At 48.1% G+C, this 10,142-nt stretch overlaps 1 long non-coding RNA gene across 1 annotated transcript in view; it reads right to left on the reverse strand.

Moving 5' to 3' along the window:
- The window catches only part of LOC135310897 (uncharacterized), a 181,819-nt gene extending 172,933 nt beyond the window's left edge, over positions 1 to 8,886 (reverse strand). The window contains exon 1 of the long non-coding RNA XR_010370848.1: positions 8,834 to 8,886. This is a non-coding gene — a long non-coding RNA (uncharacterized LOC135310897). The remainder of the gene's footprint in view (positions 1 to 8,833) is intronic.
- Positions 8,887 to 10,142: the final 1,256 nt, after the last annotated feature.

The raw sequence follows: 10,142 nt of genomic DNA on the forward strand, positions 1-10,142 counted from the left end.
AGAGTGCTGTGGTTTAGCTGGCAACTCATCCCCACACAGCTGCTTGCTCACTCCCCCACTGGTGGGATGGGGGAGAGAATCAGAAGGGTAACGCTCGTGGGCTGAGATAAGAACAGTTTCATAATTAAAATAAAACAATAATAATGTAATGAAAAGGAAAATAATGAGAGAGAGGTGAAACCCGGGGCAGGAGGAAGGCAGAATGAATAACCAAAATAAACAGCACGCGATGCAGCCACTCACCACCCGCAGACACGCCACCGCCACCAGTCCCTGAGCCTCAACCGCTCTGCCCCACGCATGCCAACTCCCCTGGTTAATATACTGGTCATGACATCATATGGTATGGAATATCCATTAGCTCATCAATACCCCACTGTTGGTTCCTCTTCATTTTTCCAGGACATTACTGCCAATGAGTTTCCATGTGTCAATGGTGCGCTCTGTACAAACTTCTGCCCATCGGTCATGTGCACTGGGCTTCACCTGGATCTCTGGGAGACTGTTCATTGTCCAGGTCACCATAAACCACCTCAGGCATGGGTAACTCCCTCAGGTACTGGATACCTTTCTCCATGGTGGACCATTGTCCTGGGCGATATATAACATCTTCCTTGAAGGGATACCTTTCTCTCACACTGGATAGGAGTTGCCTCCAGAGGCTAAGGGCTTGTGTTCCTTTTCCAATTGTTTTGGTCAATGCCCCCTTCCTTAGAGAGGGTTCACAGTTGTTTGGCTTCCCTCCCCTCTAGTTCCAGGCTACTGGCCCCCATTATCCAGCATCGTAGCTGCAAGGTGGCAATTTGCTCACCTGAACAATGGCTGAAATCTTTTCGCATATTTCGCAACTCACTCAAGGATAGGGATCGGGTGGTTTCCATCTTTTCCTCCTTCCTCTCCTCACGATGACCCTACTCTTCATCATCTCTTTTTAAACAAGTTGAGTTTCTCTTCTAAGATTTATTCTTGTGTATAGGGGCGACTGATACTGGCACAGGTTGATCCTGTGGTTCATCTGCAACATTTGTTGTGGGGGTTTGAGTGACCAGTGTTTGTCACTTTTTTTTTTCTTTGTCTTTTTAGATCCAAAAGGCTTCTCTTCCCCTTGGGAGCACTGAATACTGTTGAACAGGGCTCAGTACGCATGGGCCTGGCCCCAGCACATTGCAGTGATTTGTATCTCTCTGGGATTGCTAGGGTGACAACATACTTTCTCCAAATACTCTACTTATTTTTCAGGCTTCTGCACTTGTTCAGGGGTGAAGTCCCACATCATGAGGGGTGCCCATTGTCTTAGGCATTTGCTCATACTATCCTAAATACCCTGCCACGCATAGCTATCGAGCCTTGGAGCAGATCTCTCAATGATATTCTTAAATTGCTTATTAACCTGAGACAGAACTGAAACCGTCTGCCAAAGCAATACCAGCAGATGTATCTTAACTACCCAAAGGATGTTCAAGATACTAAAAGTTGTAATGAAGGAGGAGACATTATATAAGATGTTAGCTAAGGTGCCATTCTGTATTTCCTCCATAAAAAACTTCTCAGTGGAGGAGGTATAATTGCTAATTGCCTCCATGAGGTGGTACCCAAAGTACAGTAACAGCTTCAGTGCAAGACCCAAATGCCTGATAAAGCTCAAGGGTAGTTTTAATATCAAATCTCTTAGGCAGAGCACAGCAAACTACAAAAGCCAATACCAATCTTTAACATGTACTTCAAAATCAGCATGGTGTAGATCAGATAAACTAATATTGAGAACAGATGAATCAATGCTGTGACCAGCAACTGTTATTATCTCAAACCCTTCGTGCCCCATGTTGGGCACCAAAAAGGACTGTTGTGGTTTAGCCTCAGTCAGCAACTAAGCACCACAGAGCCGCTTGCTCACTCCCCCTACCCCTGTGTGATGGGGGAGAGAATTGGAAGGGCCAACGTAAGAAAACTTGTGGGTTGAGATAAGCACAGTTTAATAATTAAAATAAATCAGTAGTAATATAATGAAAAGGAAAATAGTGAGAGAGAGAGAGGCGAAACCTTGGGAGGAGGGAAAAGACCCAAATAAGAGATGTAACCACTCACCGACTGTTGATGCCGGTCCCCGAGCTGCGATTGCTGTTTACCCCAACCAGCTCCCCCCAGTTAACATACTGGGCATGATGTCACATGATATGGAATATCCCTTTGGCCAGTTTGAATCTGCTCTCTTAGCTGTGCTCCCTGTCCTCCCGGCTTCTTGTGCACCCGGCAGAGCATGGGAAGCTAGAAAAGTCCTTGACTGGTACCAGCACTACCTAGCAACGACTAAAACATCAGTGTGTTATCAACATTATTCTCATACTAAGTCCAAAACACAGCGCTATACCAGCTACAGTGAAGAAAACTAACTCTGTCCCAGCTAAAACCATGATAGAAGCTCACCTCTGAACATTTCTGAGTCATAAATAGAGGGAAAAGCAGAATGGAATATACTGCAAAGATATGAAATATCAGCTTTATTCAATCTTCCACTTGCAGTGGCTAGCCCCACAGAGCACTCTGATCAGTGTGTGAAGCTATCTGTCTTACTGTGTTATTGAGAGGCAAAAAGCTGCAATTCTGGAATTTCCAAGTCAGTTTTTGAGATTCAAGTTCATCGTGCAACACTCAAGATTATGTCTACTCTTGGTATGGGAATTCCAGTTTGGTGATGGGGCTGAGGTTACAGAATGCAAGAGAACATGCCCACCCACTTCCTTTTTCTCCAGACCTTCCTCCCCTAGATATAACTCCCTCTTGGTAAAAATGAAGTATCTGCTTGTCACCTTAGTAAGGGCTAGGTGCTGAGCAGCATGGTCCCACAGACTTTCAGGAATTAAATGAAAATTAGTTTCAGTACAAGCCTCAGTACATTTGCAACCCAGACTAAGGTCAGTGTTTGGACACCTATTTAGAGAAGGTGAAAAGTAAAATAAAATGTTGACTTGCTTTTCAGTAAAAGGCAATAATGAAATCAATAATCATGTTCTAGGATGCTGCTGGAGGGTTTTGAATGGCCCTTATGTGTATCATCCTTCAGATGAGTTGTACTTACGAAGCACAACACACATTTTGGTTGCTGTACCTGTCAGAACTTTTATTTATTAGGGAGTTGGTTGCTGTTGGCATTTTAATTTTAAATCCAAAAAAATCAAAATAATAATATTACTCTGTGCAAAGTACTAATATTATTTTGTGTAGCTGTACGCTTCTGCGGGAGAACTTATCTTGGGCCGCATACCTCCGGGACACAGGGCTCTACCCACCCTGGGGACAATGATGCACAGACATCAATATGATGGATACAAAATGTCCGTCTATTTAGCTGCGTCACACGCTTATATAGCTCTTGCGCTTCCTGTTCCTGCCACTCCTATGGGGAGGAGTCTATCTTTCCGTCACATCCCGTAATCTTCCGGTCGCCGATCCCTGTCTATTCCCCTACATCTCCCCCTCCCCATGCTACTAAAATTCTGCAAAGCTACTTGCGGAAGCGGATACATATTGCGGTCAGGTCGATATTCATGTAACGCTCGCAGGCGCTCTTTGATTTGTCTTATAACACAGCATAACAATGGTAGCCCACAAGTAACCATGATTACTACACACAACAAGATCCCCCCAATTATTACTATCCAGTTCCAGTTTATATCTCTCTTTTGCCGCCCTTTCCCAGTGTCGCTCTCGTTGCAATATTGCTTGCGATCTTGTCAAGGAGCTCATTTCTTTTCCCAATGGTACGGCTAGCATGAGGATCCATGTCAGCAGACCCTGCAAAGAGACAACTCAGAAAGGGATTATTCACTGCACATCCTTGCACAGTTCTGCTTTCACACACTTTGCAGGCACCCATTCTATGCGCCCTTCATTCTCAACCGCGGCGTAGCCCCTCCCCAGGCATCTCAGTTTCCATCCTCTCTCCCATTGCTCACTGCCTGGGAACCTTACTCGTACCTGCGGATAGCGGTTGCCTGCTTGAGCTTTGCCAAAGCGCTTCTCCACTGCTGTAACTTGCTCCTGCCCGCGTATAAAATGATTAAGCGAATATAATGCACGCATTAAAATAGTTTGCTGAGCTGCTATGGGTATAGTTCCCTTATACCCCTCCCCCTCCCCAAGCTGTATTATTTTTGCTTTCAAGGTGCGATGAGCGCGTTCTACTATTGCCTGCCCTGTGCTATTGTAAGCAATGCCGTGTTTTAATACAATATTCCAAGCTTTACACCATTCTTGGGTACTTCGAGCCCCTTTTCTCTAATTTCTCGCCATAAACTTCGCACTAGCTTGGCATCTATCGGCGTCCACTCCACTCCTCCTCCTGGAGCTAATCGGACAGGGAAGATCCCGGGCATCTCTATCCTTACTCCATCGAGGCTACAATCTCTGGCTATCAGCCGCCAGTTAGGTAACTCAACTGACTGTCGCTGGGGCGCCCCCTTCGTTAAGAGTCTTGTCTGCTGCCGAGTTACTTCCCCTAGTGCGCGCATAGCCTGCTGCAGCTGCCGCAGCACGTCCTCCGGAGCTGCAGCGCCCCGGACCTCCCCTTTTGACGGTCCCTTTCCTCCCTCCTTCTGATTGGTCCTCCGAGTCTCTGCTGTTTTGTGCCTCTTTTTTGCGCGCCGCAGGCAAGCTGCTCTCTCTTCCCACATATGGGCATCGGTTTCTCCCCCAATTTCTGATTCGCTGCTACTCGAAGTTGTTCGATACTCCCCCTGCCCTCCCCTCCAGGCACCCCAATCCCCCTCCTCGTCCGACTCCCATCTCAAGGGTTGCCCCGGGAGCCAGTCTCGAGGGTCGGGCAGAGGGCTGTGCCGCTGCCGGCGCTGCTTCCGGCGCCGGTCATCTTCCTCCTTCCGCTTCGTCACTCCCGCTGCGTCCGCTGCCACGTCACCCTCCCCGCGCGCGGCCTCCCGCGCCCGTACCAAATCATCCCAGGGGTATACGGGGGGGAGGACTCTAAAGGCCCCGCTGGCTCAACAGGGAACACCGCCGCTTCCCGATCCACCTCCTTGGGAGCCTCAGACTGAGTCGCTGGCCAGGCTACTCCGTCCGAACTCTCCCCTTCTTTCCCATCCCCCGCGATGCTTGCCCCTGTCTGCGTCCCCACCGCCCCTCCTGGGTCTCTTTCCGGGCTGCTGTCGCCCGTAACACCGTGCAGGCACCGCCGCGCCTGCCGCCACGTCTCCTGATCATCCCGAGCTTTCAATAGTAATCCGTGTATTTTTCCCCAGACCTGTATGTACTGGGGTTTTCCCATCATAGCCCTTTCGGCTAACTCCTCTTTAATCCTCACCCACTTATCCTTATTAAATATGTCTGCGGGACTTCGTATGAGCCCCTGCGTAATCATCCATTGGATGGCCTTTGAGGTAGGCGTCTTCGATATCGAAGTACCATATTCCTTCCCCAATCCCTTCAGTACCTTTACGACTGAATCCATGGCGCGCCCGCCGACCTGCGGCTCCCCGTCCCGCCCCTGCGTGCCCCAAGCTCTCTTTCCCCCCGGCGAACCTGCCAAGCCTCCCCGCTAATCACGTCGGGGTCACCACTTGTAGCTGTACGCTTCTACGGGAGAACTTATCTTGGGCCGCATACCTCCGGGACACAGGGCTCTACCCACCCTGGGGACAATGATGCACAGACATCAATATGATGGATACAAAATGTCCGTCTATTTAGCTGCGTCACACGCTTATATAGCTCTTGCGGTTCCTGTTCCTGCCACTCCTATGGGGAGGAGTCTATCTTTCCGTCACATCCCGTAATCTTCCGGTCGCCGATCCCTGTCTATTCCCCTACAATTTTGAGATGGGTATCTTTCCCTCTTCCCAGTGACTGACTTAACTGGTCTAAATGGCCACTATCCCATTCTCTCTGTGCCAATGAATTTTTTTTGTAATTTTGAATCTTTTTTCTATTTTATTATTTTTTTTCTTCATGGCTATGCAACTTCAAATAAAAGGATACTTGAAGTTTCAGAGCCTCCCCACCCCTGAAATTTTGTTTGAGGTTCAGTACAGACTGTCCCCTTGATGAAATACTTTCAAGACGACCTCCTTTAAAAATCCTGCCAGGGTAGTGTTGAATGGTGGTGTGATCTTAGTGGTTTGAGATGTGGAAACCTGGCTGAGGTCTCGGCTGAGGCTTTGAGATGATAGGTACACAGGGAATTGGACTCCCTTCTTTTGGGTCTCATCCTTAGGCTAGAAAATAGTGTTCAGGTTGTCTCTCTTTCCTGGAGCAAGTAATTGAGCATCCAGCGTATTTCACCTTTATTGGTTAGGAAAAGAGGTGATAAAAGAATGTAGTCTATTCTTTAAGATTTTATGGTGTCATTTCAATGAAGTTAGATGTTAACTACTTGAATGAAACACTTTTTAATGGAACAGACTTTTGCCAGATGGGATAAAATATGCTGCTTGCTGCTATTTTATTTTTTGGCATTTCCCTCAGGCTCCATCTATATTATAGCCATAACCCAATCACAACAAGGTTGCCATCTTACCCCGTTGCAGAATGGTTAACAGTTCCTGAGCTGAAGGGGTCTAACCATGAAACAAGGTAGGATGTTAGAGGGTACCTTAATACCACTTACAGTTCAAAGGTTTAGCAAGATCAAAAGGAATTGGTTAGTGCTTCATCAGCCTTCCTGGTTCAATCATGTTGAACCATGTTTTCTGGCTGAGGTTAGTTGTATTTTAATCCAGGTTTTAGTTCACATCTCTCAGCATGCAGCTGTGTGAGCAATCATATTCAAGTGAATGCTATTCCTTGTGATACTAAATGCTGCAGGATCAAGGGCCCAACAACAATGCTAGCTCTTGTCACTCTTTTGCCTTCACAGGAGACACAGCTGGGATGTAAGCCTGACTTAACCCTGACCAGCTCCAAACTTTGACAAAGGTGACGGCATGGGGGTTCGTGCAATTTTTCCCTTGAGGCAACAGAACCACCTGAGACCACACAGGTGTTTGCCTCAAACTGACTGGTGGATCCTGGGATATGGGAAAGGTTTAATGAAGGGGTCATGTATTTAATGCTGTATTTTCAGCCCATTTGTGGCTGTAGCTTGCAGTGCTATCAAGGCTATGGTTGCAAAGACTTAACCCAAGGTATGACTATCACTAGTTATGAGCATCCACTTCTCCCTGTAGTTAAAACTGTAGAAATATGTTCCGAGTGCTTAGGAGTGAGCCCTAAAAGGATTTTAGGTTTCCTAGCTTTTCATTGCCCAAGGCAACACAGTTGCCTAGAAATAGTTAATGGCACCCCATGCAAAGCCTCACTGTCGTGGTTTAGCCGGCAGCTCAGCCCCACACAGTTGCTCGCTCACTCACTCCCCCACCGGTAGATGGGGGAGAGAATCAGAAGGGTAGCGCTCGTGGGTTGGGATAAGAACAGTTTAATAATTAAAATTAAAAGAAACAACAATAGAAATGCAATGTAAAGGAGAACAACGAGAGGCGCAAAGCCCCGGGGGAGGGAGGGGAAGAAGGGAGGGGAACAGACCGCCGGAACAAGCCACATGCAATGCAACGACCGGAAACCGCACCGCTCCCGAGCTGCAAACTGCCCCCCCTCAATATACTGGTCATGGTGTCACATGGTATGGAATGAACATGCCATTGGCCAGTTGGGGTCAGCCGCCCCCACCATGGCCCTGCCCCTTCCATCCCCCCGCCATGTGGCAGACCAGGGGAAGCTGGAAAGGTAGCTGACCCCCCCACGGTGAGAATTAACCCCTTTTCAGCCAAAACCAGCACATTCTCCACCTCTTATTCCATACCATTTACACCATGACCAGGTCCCATACGATCCAATTACAACCTTACCAACCACCACCCCTCCCCTTCCCATCCTTTAACATAATACACAGACATCATTCCCTTAGTTTATGGACCTTACCTGTAAAATGTCCATTTTCCTGGGCGATATGTAACATCTTCTTTAAAGGGATACCTTTCCTTCACTCCAGACAGGAGTCGCCTCCAGAGGCTGAGGGCTTTTGTCCCTTTGCCAATTGCTTTGTCAATGCCCCCTTCCCCAGAAAGGGATCCCAGTTGTTTGGCTTCTTTTCCCTCTAATTCCAGGCTACTGGCCCCGTTACCCCAGCATTAGAGCAGCCAGGTGACAATGTGCTCACCTGAAGGATGGCCGAAATCTTTTCGCATATCTTGCAACTCGCTCAAGTACAGGGATCGGGTGGTCTCTATTTCATTTATGACTTTTTCCTCCTCTCCTCATGACGGCCCTGCTTTTTCATCATCCCGTTCTAAATGAGTTGACTTCCGCTTCCAATATTTCGTCTTGTGTATGGGGGCAACTGATACCGGTATGGGTTGATTCTCTGAGCCAGCTCCAGTACTTGTCACGGGGGTTTGAGTGGCCACAGTGCCTGTCACTTTGCCTTTCAATCCAGAGACATGGCAAGAGGCTGGGAGAGGCAGGGCCACAGCCAAGACACCTGACCCAAATAGGCCAATGGGATGTTCATTCCATACCATGTGACCCCTTGACAAGTATATTAACCAGGGCAGTTGGCATGTGGGGGGTGTTGTGCCTTGAGGACTGGTGGTGTCAGGTCATGAGTAGCTGTGTCATGTGCAGTTTTTATGGTGGTTCATTCCCCCTCTCCCCCCACCCTAGGTTTCGTGACCCTCATTGTTTTCCTTTCCATTTCTTGTGGTTTAGCTGGCAGCTCAGCCCCACACAGCTGCTTGCTCACTCCCCCACTGGTAGATGGGGGAGAGAATCAGAAGGGTAATGCTTATGGGTTGAGATAAGAAGAGTTTTATTTAAATTATTCAACAACAACAAAAATGCAGCGGAAAGGAAAACAACAAGAGGTGTGAAACCCGGGGGGGGTGGGGGGGTGAGGGAGGGGGGAGGGGAATGAATGGCTGACACAAACCACATGCGACACAGCTGCTCACCGCCCACCAACTCAATGCCACGCCTTTCTGAGCCGCAAACTGCCCCCTCTTAATATACTGGTCATGGTGTCACATGGTATGGAATGAATGTGCCACTGGCCAGTCGGGGTCAGCTGTCCCCACCATGGCCCTGCCCCTTCCAGTCTCCAGCTGACACGGCAGAGCTCAGGAAGCTGGAAAGGTAGCCGACCCCCACAGTGAGGAGAATTAACCCCTTCTCAGCCAAAACCAGCACATTATCCACCCCTTATTCCATACCATTTACACCATGCCCAGGTCCCATACCATCCAATACAACCTTACCAACCACCACCCCTCCCCTTCCCATCCTTTAACATAATACACAGACATCATTCCCTTAGTCTATGGACCTTCCCTGTAAAATGTCCATTAAAAAGTCCACTGAGTTCACCCAGTCTGTGACTCTGGGCTACATCTGTCATATCAGTCTTTCAGGGTGGTAGAGATGGTGTGTGTGGCATTGGGTTGCTGCATACCAAGTCAGTCATCATTCCATCACTGCTGCACTTTGCTTGTTTCAAAGTTTATCTTCCATGGGTTGGGAGGCTTGTACTATGATATCATTGATACAACACAGAGGTGACACACAATATTATAGAGCAGTTCGCATTGGGCCATTCAGTTCATTGACTGTTTTCATGCAAAATCAAATCCCCTTGAGGCACACATCAGATTTCTCCATCCTCCCACATCACCCACCAAGTGCACCCAGGTCCTCGAGCAAAAGCAGTCCCACGAATGGGTTTGCCTTTGCCTGAGGCAGGAAGAACCCAGACTGTTTTGCCCAGCATATTTTTTATGTGCACTACAGGGACTCTATCCCCTTCCACAGTATGTAGGATTTCTGACTGGGCAGGGCCAGCTCAATTGGCAGATCCCGTTGTGTTAATTAACCAGGTGGCTTTTGCTAAATGTGTATCCCACTGCTGGAATGCTCCACCCCCCCATTGCCCTCAGTGTAGTTTTTCACAGTCCAATGTACCATTCAGTTTTCCCAGAGGCTGGTGCGTGATGTGGGTGCATCACATCCCCTTCAATACTCTGCTCTTTGGCCCAACTGTCAATGACATTATTTTGGAAATGAGTCCCATTTTGTGACTCAATTCTCTCTGGGGTGCCATGTTGCCACAGGACTTGGTTTTTGAGACCCAGGATAGTGTTCCGGGC

The sequence above is a fragment of the Phalacrocorax carbo genome (genome assembly GCF_963921805.1).
Source record: "Phalacrocorax carbo chromosome W unlocalized genomic scaffold, bPhaCar2.1 SUPER_W_unloc_6, whole genome shotgun sequence".
In the NCBI taxonomy this organism is placed as follows: Eukaryota; Metazoa; Chordata; class Aves; order Suliformes; family Phalacrocoracidae; genus Phalacrocorax; species Phalacrocorax carbo.